Source organism: Panthera tigris, chromosome F2, assembly GCF_018350195.1.
Source record: "Panthera tigris isolate Pti1 chromosome F2, P.tigris_Pti1_mat1.1, whole genome shotgun sequence".
NCBI lineage: Eukaryota > Metazoa > Chordata > Mammalia > Carnivora > Felidae > Panthera > Panthera tigris.
This window is the reverse complement of record NC_056676.1, coordinates 8,689,776-8,700,949: the sequence shown is the minus strand read 5'-3', so window position 1 is coordinate 8,700,949 and position 11,174 is coordinate 8,689,776. Positions and strand designations below refer to the sequence as shown.

General features: G+C 41.8%; 1 long non-coding RNA gene across 1 annotated transcript; it reads left to right on the top strand.

Annotated features, from left to right (window-relative positions):
* Nucleotides 1-9,508: 9,508 nt before the first annotated feature.
* LOC122235082 lies at nt 9,509-9,755 on the top strand. Its single transcript, XR_006213199.1, has 2 exons — nt 9,509-9,572; nt 9,677-9,755. It is a non-coding gene; the product is annotated as an uncharacterized LOC122235082 (long non-coding RNA).
* The last annotated feature ends 1,419 nt before the right edge of the window (nt 9,756-11,174 follow it).

Below are 11,174 nucleotides of genomic sequence, written 5' to 3'. Positions count from 1 at the left end.
TATGCGTGTATATCTTTTTAGCCTAATTCTCGCCCTGCACGGAATTCAGATACACGGAGGCATTTCTTTCAGGGCACCTGGGTTAGAATTGTAGAGTCTTAATATTCACGTGAACACCCCTCTCTGCCTGTTGCTGCCTCACAGACTTGAAATAACGCTTCCGAGGAAGAGGGACTTTCAGCTCTCTTGTTTTTCACATTGACTCTACTGGTCACCAGACCCTTTTGGAGAGAATTTCTGTTAAACACGAGGCAGCCTCATTTACTTTAATTGCACAACGGTCTAACAAGGATGCAACACAGAACTGGCTCTTTTTTCCTAGAAAAAGAAAAGTGGACATGTGTTTTTACATCACCTGGATGTGTTAAAAATAATGATTGCCAATGCTGTTTTTCACTCTCCCCGTGGCCAGAAGCCTCATCCTTGACATTTCTAGTAGTGCCTTTGCTTGGTTTAAAAAAAGAAAAAGCAAAAAAAGGGATTAAGGAAAAACGTAAAAATAATTCAGTTTCTTAGAATTTGGACCTCAGACAAGATATTGAACCTCATTCAGTTTGAACTTCCACACGCGTGCACAGATTCGATCCGCAGACACAGAAGCACGAGTGCGGAAGGGTCTTGGCACCGTAAGCAATATTATCCACTGATGTATGCAAATATCATCTTCATAGTAAAGTGGTCACTGTTACAATTCACATTTTAAACTCCTATTACCGAGTGCAGTTTGCAAAACTCCGGTCGTCCTGGCTGATCACACATCACTCTTTGTGCAACTTTTTCGTTTCATTTCGTGTTTCTTCCAAGCTGTGTATTTCTGCCTATTTGTTGCTTGTGCTTTATTAGTCATTTGTGGAATATAGTGATATATTGTGTTAATTGGGACAGTAGCGGTTTTTAAAAACCATATACTGACTGAAACATGAGCCAGAGCTGACTGCTTTATTAAGCTAATAATGAATGTTAAAAGAGTACATAATTCAGGATCGTTCATCTAGTAAGCAATACACGTATATAGGCCAATATTTTTTTTTTTTAAAAAAATAGAGCTTGGTCAACCTCTATACTACACATATTACAAGATATAGCACTTTCAAAACGAATCTAAACCTTTACAGAAACTTTCTTATAGGTTATGCCTTTTATTTTAAGACTTATTATAATTTGTTTCAAGTGCCATTAGATGATATATATGTAGGCCTTTGATATATAATGCTTTGTGTTCAAAAATGGTAGATGGTATTTTAAACAGGTACATTTTTACAGTGTTTTCTTATCAATTTGCTATATTGCACAGAATCAGTGTGTGTCTTTTCATAAGGTTTTACAATGGTTTATTTTTTTACAAGGTTTACGTGTCTCAAAACACACTGTCTTCCCAGTATGTAAATTAAAGAATACCAGTTCACCCAAGTTGCTTCTAGCCTACTGAGATCCACGTGACATTGGAGGAGATCTTCTAAATGGCGAGCATTCGTCATTAGCAATGGCAGACTGTTGTCTCTGACGAGTAGCGCCTCAGTTGACTCTGTCTTCTTTTTCTCACAGGGTGTCAGCAGCCATGCCTACACCACAGATAGTCTTGCTGTGATCAGCTAGATCCACGCGAGTCATGTTGTGTAGTTTTGTGCTCAGAACCCTCCGGGGCGCCCTTTCGATCACGTAGAGCAGACCCGTGCCACCGGCATTGGTAAAGGCACACGTAGGCCCTCATCCCCCTTAGGCCCTTCTACATTATCAGCCCTCTGAGGATGGAAAGGCAGTGTCTTTTGATAAGTGCTCTAGCTCTAGAAATGACAAGAACCATTGCTAATGTATGAAACACTTCCTTGTATAAGCTTCAGTGGTACAGACGAACCAGAATGAATGTTTATCTTCTCAGAAACACTCCTTCGGTATTATGTTGGGTCATGCTGCTAATGGAACTTGGGATACAACTCTTCATGGTGCTACAAACTTCTCTGTCTCGTTCAGTCATATTTTTGTATCCATAGGAAAACAAGAGGACTCCATTAGGCGTAAAGGTGTACAATATATTTTTATACTGTGACTCAATTTGTCATGAACAGACTTTTACGGCACCCACCACAATGTATTCGCGTGCACTTGCGAAAGGAAATCTGGGACGTGCAAATGTTACCGGAACAAACCCAGCTTTTGTCTGCGAGGTGACTATTACTCAAAAGTGAAAAGTGGGCTTCGTAATACGGTGTGGAGTGAAGAACATGCTGTAGGTTACTAACAGCCCTTTGAATTTAACAAAAACTGGGAATCCACTAGGAAATGGATTGCGTCGTGCCTGAGCATAAGCTGGACTGCTGAAGTTGTACTTTTAGCTGACGAGAAAGTGTTTGGACTAGTACTCTCAAGATGTTCTAATGATAAAGGTGTGAGTCAGAATAGACCAGAAAAATCTGCATTCCAGGCTGAATTTTTGTATATTTTTCTTGCATTTAAAAATCGCTATTCTGTGATATGGGGAAATCAAGTGGCTTATCATGTATATCGTGTACTTAAAATGTATTCACAAACTACTGTTGTATTTGTATAAAATATAGACAAAGATCGTATTTTTTGTGTGTGTATAAGCTCTGTAAAATAGCAATCACATTATGAAGCTGCACTGATACATTTTAAACATCCACATCCAAAGAAGCAGGCTATTTATTGTCCAGTTACCCAGATATAAAATATTACTTTGCTGCTAATTAAACAATAGTACTGCAGCTTTTTGTGGCCTACAGTGTGATGTTTGCTGTAAGAAAAAGATATGTGAACTCCACAGAATATATGAATAAAATTCTAGAATGGCTTTAGATAATGTAGCCCTTCCTGAAGTTTTAATAGAGGATCGATTTCTATTGGGTAAAGCTCCTTTCCTTCGCTTCGAATTTTAAAGATTTTCTCCTGGGGTTAACCTAAGGTCCTAGTAGCTGGCTGGAGGACAGTGCTTGGTTGTTGAAAGGAAATGTGAAGCTCCAGGGGTTCTTTTGTTTTGTTGGAAAACGTTTGTACCTTTCAAGGAAGGATAGAAACTGTAAATAAAAAACAGTCGAAATATCATGCACCAAAACTTTAATCCAGGTGAGAGTCCAGAAAAAAGAATTCCCACAAGGCCATTAGAATGTATAAACCCATAATGGTTCTTGTTCCCGTGACCTAAGATTGGCCTTCAGCATTCCTTTCACACGAAGTGTCGGCCGGTTCCGGTAAATTATCCTTTCGGAGGTTCCCTGGGGGCTCTTCGTCTAAAATTTTGCCGAAAACCCTCCCGTGACGGTTAACTGGACCGAAACGCGCACACCGCTTCATCTAAAACTCACCGGTTAAACGGTAATGCAGCTTCAGAAAGAGAGAAATGGTCGGAAGATTCAGTGAGTAATCTGAGCAGAACCAATTGTAGAAATAATTTGTCACCTCTTTCGGTGTGAGAGGAAAAGTCCCTCTTTATACCTTTGGCTCTCCCGATTTAAGGCTCACCTCCTCCTTTCCCGTACTTCATTCCAGAAGATCTAAAAGCGTTTCTTTGTTAACTCTTAACGTTAACGCTCAAGACATTCTTACTTAAGTTCGTGCATACGAAATATTTCAAGGACCGTCGATCAAAACACGATGCTTTCCTTAGTTACAAAGGCTTAGAAAAAGTACGTTTGGGATTAATTCACTCAAGGTATAATCTCCCTAATGGAAAAGTCATTAGAAACGCAGTTTGTTCATTGCTTCCTAGACCCAGTGGGGTTAAAAGACTTTTTCATTTGTGTTATCGTTAAATGCAAAAGTTCATACCAAGGGTTTACCATCCAGGGGAGGCAGAGGTTCAGTCTGGCTGTAGACAGCTTGCGGTCTGCTGTCACTTTTCCTTAATCAAACATCTCTTCAGCAAAAGGCACCACTTTGTGCTAAGTCCTAGGGGTATTCCAAAGAAATCAGCTTTATAAAAAGAAGGTGATTTCCTCATCAAGCCTCCGACTGATGATGGCAGCATCATTGCAGTTGGGGAAAGCCTAAAAACTGTATTGAGCCATACCCAGTTACCCTTTTTTGCAGATCAAAAGTGATCAAAAGTTGGCAATTTCAGCCTAAAACGAAAACCAAACAAACAAAAAATCCAGGATGTCTGGACTTCACTGCGTTGTGTTGAACACAGAGGTCGATAATACATTTTTCTACTCAGAAGGGGTTTGACTCTTGGCCAGTGTGATGGTTAATTCTGTGCACCAACATGGCCGGGCCGTGGTACTCAGACAAGATGTTGTTGTGGGGGTATTTTTTAGATGTCATTAGCATCTATACTCAGCTCACTTTAAAACAGACTACCCTCCATAAGGTGGGTGGGCCTCATCCAGTCAGTTGAAGGCCTTCAGGAGAAAAGACTTGAGGTTCCCCAGCAAGAGGGAATTCTGCCGCCCCCCCCCCCCACCGACTGCCTTCAGACTCGGGCTGCAACAGCAACACTTCTCTGGGTCTCCAGCCTGCTGCCCTGCCCCGCCCATTTTGGGCTTGTCAATTCCGTGATCACGTGAGCCAATTTCTTTTATATTTATATGTTTATGTTTATATTTATATTATTTATATTTATATACACGTCCGATTGGTTTCTCTGGAGAACCCTGGCTAATACAACTAGTGTCAACTGTCATTCTTTAGAGGTGCTAGTTTTACCTGGAAAGAAGTAGAAATCTTTCGATCTCTGATGACAGTGTTCTGCCAGAGAACATAAATTCCCAGGTTCTGAATGCTTTAGAGAAGAATCACACACACAGAAGAACACAGTGCGTAGTGGAGATCGTACACATAAAGGAGTTGTCAGAATCTCCTTTTCTGTGCTGTTGTTTTGGCTCCCGTTACTGCCAATGAAAAGGGTTTTCTCCTAATGAGCAGGTTTTTACAAAACATCAACGGGCTAACTCTGCTTTCCTCCGTAGAAGCATGCTTGAAATGTAGACCAATATTTATTATACATGCACGAGTGGAAATATTTGTGAGTTGAATCTTTTCTGAAAGCAGGCAAGAGTCCATTTATAATACCACCTCAGTCAAGAGGTTCAGAGGGGACGAGAGTCACAACTCCCATAAGCTATGGAGTTTTCTATTTCCTGTTAGAATTTTTGCAAAGGTTTAACTTGGTTTACTCTATTTGTAACTGGAGAACTTTAATCTTGGGGGTGGCGGGGGGCTTTCAAAGTATTGCCAGTGCATTCAGTAGTCTTACTGGAATCATGTTTCTAAAAATACATAATTGATCTGATATTAACATTGACACACCCCTGATGACATTTCTAGGAAGGCTCCTGGAACCAGACTTTCATGCCCTAGGAATGTTCATTGTGTAAGTGGGTTAATGGCCTAAGCCTTGCCCTATTTAAGATTTCAAGGTATGTCAACTTTTCCCACCCCAGAATTAGTGGCCTCAGTGGCTTTAACAGATACACACCCTTTTAAACATCTCAAAGACCTTATTGTTTCAAGCCTCCAGGCAGATTAGTTCAACTCATCCCCGGTTTTCTAAATTAAATCACCTACTGCAGGAGTAAAGGGCTACATATTGTATTTTCTGTTGTAAATTCTTTCATACGATATTTCCATATTTGCTTTTAAATTGTACCTTTACTAACAGAGCATCAGGCTAGTACCAGTGGACCCTGGAAATTCTCATCCATTCTTTTTTTTTTTTTTTTAATATTTATTTATTTTTAAGAGAGAGAGAGACAGAGTGTGAGCAGGGGAGGGGCAGAGAGAGCCAGAGACACAGAATTGGATGCAGGCTCCAGGCTCTGAGCTATCAGCACAAAGCCCGATACGGGGCTTGAACTCACAAACCATGAGATCATGACTTGAGCCGAAGTCAGACACTCAACCAACTGAGCCACCCAGGCGCCCCAATTCTCATCCATTCTTAGCAGTGTCTGCCCATTGCCTCCCCTCCGCCTTCTCTCCTTGTCATGTGAAGTGACTCACTGTTCCCTGTGCTTCTCCAACCCTTTGCCTTCACCTGTCCTCTTCTCCGTCCCCGGAATGCCTCCTTCTTCCGCTGCTGCTCAGGAATCCCACATGCCAAAATCTCAGCCATGCTGCACCCCCATTCTGCACCTTCCCTGGTCTCACCCACTGAAAGGTAACTTATTTTCCCTATGAACACTTACTACAGCAATGAGGTCTTCTCAGGGATGTGTACACGTTTTAACTCTCCTGAGCACTTGAGGGCGAAACTGTTCACACATTTCCCTGCATGTAGCAAATAATTAACACACATTTGTTGGTGTTGGCTGCGGGGCCATCAACCATCTTAATAATTAGGACATGTGTTTTAAAAGAAATACTCTTTCGGGGTTCCTGGGTGGCTCAGTCAGTTGAGCGCCTGACTCTTGATTTCGGCTCGGGTCGTGATCCCAAGGTCTCAGACTCTGCACTGAATACGGAGCCTGCTTGGGATTCTCTCTCTCCCTCTCCCCCTCCCCCACATGCTGGTGTGTGTGTCCTCTCTCTCTTAGAGAAATAAATATTTTAAAAATAAAAAAGCTGGTGTGATCATATTTAAAACGTCCATTTTGTTCTGCCCTTTTGCATCAAAACGGCAAAGTCCACAACAATGTACTATTTCCCAGAAGTGAACCACCTGACATGACTTCACTACAATGGCCCACAACTGGAGAGCCTCTGAGAAATCTAATTCTTGTAAATTTGTACTGCATAAGCTCGTAGCAAGGAGCCGTTAGCTCTGTTTAAAATTTCTGGAAGGTGGGTGACAAGATAATAGGCATCAGTAGGTAAGGTTCTCTCTCTCTTTTTTTTTTTTTTTTTTAGTTTATTTATTGTGAGAGAGAGAGAGAGAGAGAGAGAGAGAGAGAGAGAGAGGACAAGTGGGGGAGGGGCAGAGAGAAGGAGAGACAGAATCCCAAGCAGGCTCCACACCATCAGCACGCGTAGCCCGACGCAGGGCTCAAACCCACAAACTTTGAGATCATGACCTGAGCCGAGATCAAGAGTTGGATGCTCAACCGACTGACCCACCCATGTGCCCCAATAGGCAAGTTTCTTGAGATTTTTATTTCATCAAGTAAAGTTCTTGTAACAGAAACTATCTCTTCGAAATCCCCTTAGATCTTACTTAAATTTTAACTTGCCCCATCTTTACAGTTAGACCACTGAATAAAAAGCCACTGAAGGGGAACCTTTTTGTTCGCTTATCCTACACGGACAGTGCAAATGCATTCGTTCTTAAAAAAAAAAAAAAAAAAAATCAAAACCAAACTTTAAAACAAGCAGACGTTGGAAGTTCTCCCCTCACCTTGGCAGACCAGCCCAGGGCGTGAAGGCTGCTTCCCCAGGGCCACCAGCTACCCCAGGCTGGGCACCGGTCTCTGGACACCACTCAAGCTCCTTCTGTCTCAGGCAGCCGAATTTCCCCACCGGAACCCGCCCCACACGCCTCTTACGGGGAGAGGCATCGCTTATCACATGCAAGGCTACAAGCAGAAATCTCTTAAAAAATCTCATGCTTTACCTTCGATTTTCAAATTCTGGGAAGATAACAAAAACCGTGTGTCTCTGCCTCCCTTGTCAGCACTTACTACTATCTTCATTTTACAGGAAGGAACTAAGGCTCGGAGAGATTGTGCGTTGGAAGTGGCAGGTTTTAAACCAGGTCATTTGACTCTGGGGTCCCACGCCAATTGACCACTGTGGTTTCAGGGAAGGCAATATCCAGGCATCCAAAAGGAGAGAAGAAAGTGGGGGTTGAGCATTGGGGAGACAGTGCCCCCAAAATACGATGAGAATTTTTCGCTGGGCTGAAGGAAGACCCAAGACCTGAGATCAACAACGAGCGGAAGCGGATTACCAAAAAAGGTCTGTTCCACCAAGACAAAGTATAAGGAACATTTCCACACAATACAACCTAGCAGCAAAATACATAGACCAATATCTTAGGAGAAATTCTAGGAGGATTTGGTGAAGCCACAATCCCAGTTAAGAAAATACGGGAATTTTTTTTTTTTTTTTTTTTTTGTTTAATTTGAGAAAGAGAGAGAGAGAGCATGTGTGGGGGGTAGGGGAGCAGAGGGAAAGAGAGAATCTTAAGCAGCCTCCACACTCAGCACAGAGCCCAGTGCGGGGCTCAATCCCACAACTCAGGGAGAGGACATCTACATCACAGCAGGATTTATCTTTCTTTATACTTTTTTTAAGTTTATTTATCTTGAGAGAGACAAAGACAGCCTGATCAGGGGAGGGGCAGAGAGAGGGAGGGAGAGGGCATCCCTAGCAGGCTCCGCACTGCTAACGTAGAGCCAGACGTGGGGCTCGAACTCATGAAACTGAGATCACGACCTGAGCTGAAACCAAGAGTTGGTCACTCAACCATGACCTGAGCCAAAATCAAGAGTTGGACGCTCAACCAACTGAGCTACCCAGGCGCCCCCCCCCCCAAAAAAAATGTGGGGAATTATGAGAATAAATGAAAAGTGAAAATAAAAAAATTTAGGTCCCAGATGCTTACAATCTGGAAGAAAATCAGAACTGACATCAGACTTACCTGAAACACTGAACGATGGAAGCCAGTAGAGTCAACTAAGTCGTCAAACAGATGTGCGAGCAAAATATGAGTTCTGACACGTAGATATATAGAAAGTAAATTATTGTCTTTTTATTAAAAAAGATAAAAAAGCTACAAATAATCCAGAGAAGAAACAATGGAATCAATATGGACATCTCAAAGCAGAAGGTAAGTGGTGAATAATAATGCTAATAATTTGATTAAATCTAAAGTATGATCATTTGTTAGTGGAAAGTATTTTTGAAAGATAAATCCTACTGGGGCACCTGGGTGGCTCAGTTGGTTGAGTGACCAACTCTTGGTTTCAGCTCAGGTCGTGATCTCACAGTTTCATGAGTTCGAGCCCCACGTCTGGCTCTACATTAGCAGTGCGGAGCCTGCTAGGGATGCCCTCTCTCTCCCTCTCTCTCCCTCTCTCTCCCTCTCTCTGCCCCTCCCCTGATCAGGCTGTCTTTGTCTCTCTCAAGATAAACAAACTTAAAAAAAAAGTATAAAGAAAGATAAATCCTGCTGTGATGTAGATGTCCTCAAGGGGGTATGTGGTAATCATAAAAGTAGCTAGGGCTTACGTATCAAGGTTTGAACACACATGAAAACAGGAGTAAAATAATTTGGAGACCTCTGCATGAAGCCATATAGCAAGGTCCTAGGGAGTGAGATTTGGAAAAATCCAGTTTGGTTGGGGAGCAATTTAGAGCAAAAATAATACTGGAAAAACTCAACTCAAAAAAACATTTTTTTAAGGTTTATTTTTGAGAGAGAGCGGGGGAAGGGGGCAGGGGCAGAGAGAGACAGAGACACAGAATCCGAAGCAGGCTCCAGGCTCGGAGCTGTCAGCACAGAGCCCGACATGGGGCTCGAACTCGTGAGATCATGACCCGAATTGAGACCTGTATTGAGTCACCAAGAACAAAAAATAAATTCCCCCCGCCACACCCAATAGTGAAATATTTCTACAGGCACGGCAGAATTTTGAATTCTCCCAAACTTCTTAAACCCTGATAAATATTGCCAGACGAAGGTGAGCATTTTTCTCTGTATTTATTCTTCTCTCAGTTGCTGTTTATATGTGCTAACTTCTCCAGATGGATGTTACTACCATAATGTCACTTTCTTCATTCTTAGGATCTTGAAGTATCCAAAGGATTTGGGGGGCACAAGAGGAATTTCAAGTGCTGCAAGTTCTCAGCTGACTATAAAATGTGTAAGTGTAATTAGCAACATTTTCCAGACACACAGTACTAATGTAACTCATCAAAACTTATTAACTGTATCTAATACATTGACTTTAAGCATTGCTTGCAAATATATTTCAATAAATTTGCTTAAGCATTTATAAGAATGCCAATGATGGGCATTCCTTTTGTTTCCTGATCTTGGTCCCTATGGACCATGCTTTTTTTTTTTTTTAATTGTTCATTCATTTTTCAGAGAGAGAGAGAGCATGAGCAGGGGAGGGGCAGAGAGAGAGGGGGACAGAGGATCCAAAGCGGGCCCGATGCGGAGCTGTAACTCACAAGCCATGAGATCATGACCTAAGCTGAAGCAGGATGCCTAACCCACTGAGCCACCGAGGCGCCCCTATGCCTTAGTAAGCATCTGTGATCATGGGTCCTTATCAATTGATCCACGGGACAAACTCCCAGAAGGGGAACTCCTGGGTTGAAGAGTATTTGAAATTTTAATTGTAAGGGATGTTGCCAGACTGCTTTCCAAAAACATTACATTGTTCGGGGGCTATAACACTTAACCATCCTATAGCGATATGTGAAAACAGTACCTCCCACTTGCCCAACCAGAAAGTAATAGGCCTTATGTTTCCTTTTAGTTTTGCCTGTCTGGCGGGAGTAAAGAGAGGTTTCAATTGTTACTTTACAACATTTTTTTTTTTTAATGTTCATTTATTTTTGAGAGAGAGCCAGAGCGTGAGCAGGGGAGGGACAGAGAGAGGGAGACACAGAATCCGAGGCAGGCTCCAGGCTCTGAACTGTCAGCACAGAGCCCGACCTCACAGACGGAGAGATCATGACTTGAGTCAGATATCGGATGCTTAACCGACTGAGCTACCCAGGTGCCTGCCCCCCCACCCCCCCGGCCTTTGTGTTTTAATGGGTTGATTCAGTTCATTCATATTTCACATTGTTATATTTTATTATATTCCTTCTATCTTATTCTATACTTATTATATTTAATATATAATGTTAAATAATATCATATACACTGTATACCATATTGTTATATTGCAATATTGCAATATTATATGTTATTGTTGTTTATATTAAGGACTTTTTATTTAAGGTCTTTTACCCTATTTTTGTGAGTTTGATAGAGCTGTTACTAATTTCACTTCTTGCTCTGGTTAATTTTGGTCTTCCTTTGTATGTTTTCATTCCATTATTATTGGAATTATGGAATTATTCCATTATTATTTCATTCCATTCCATCATTATTGTCCTGTTTTCCCTGCTTTATTAATCAGTCCCACACAACTCACCTTTTATCTGTAGACAAAAATACGAACTATTTTCCTTCACTGAGACACCCCCCACAACACGCTAATTCTTCACTGCTCACCTCCTCTACCCTTCTCCTCAAGAAAAGATCCCTTTACCTCCCCACCTAC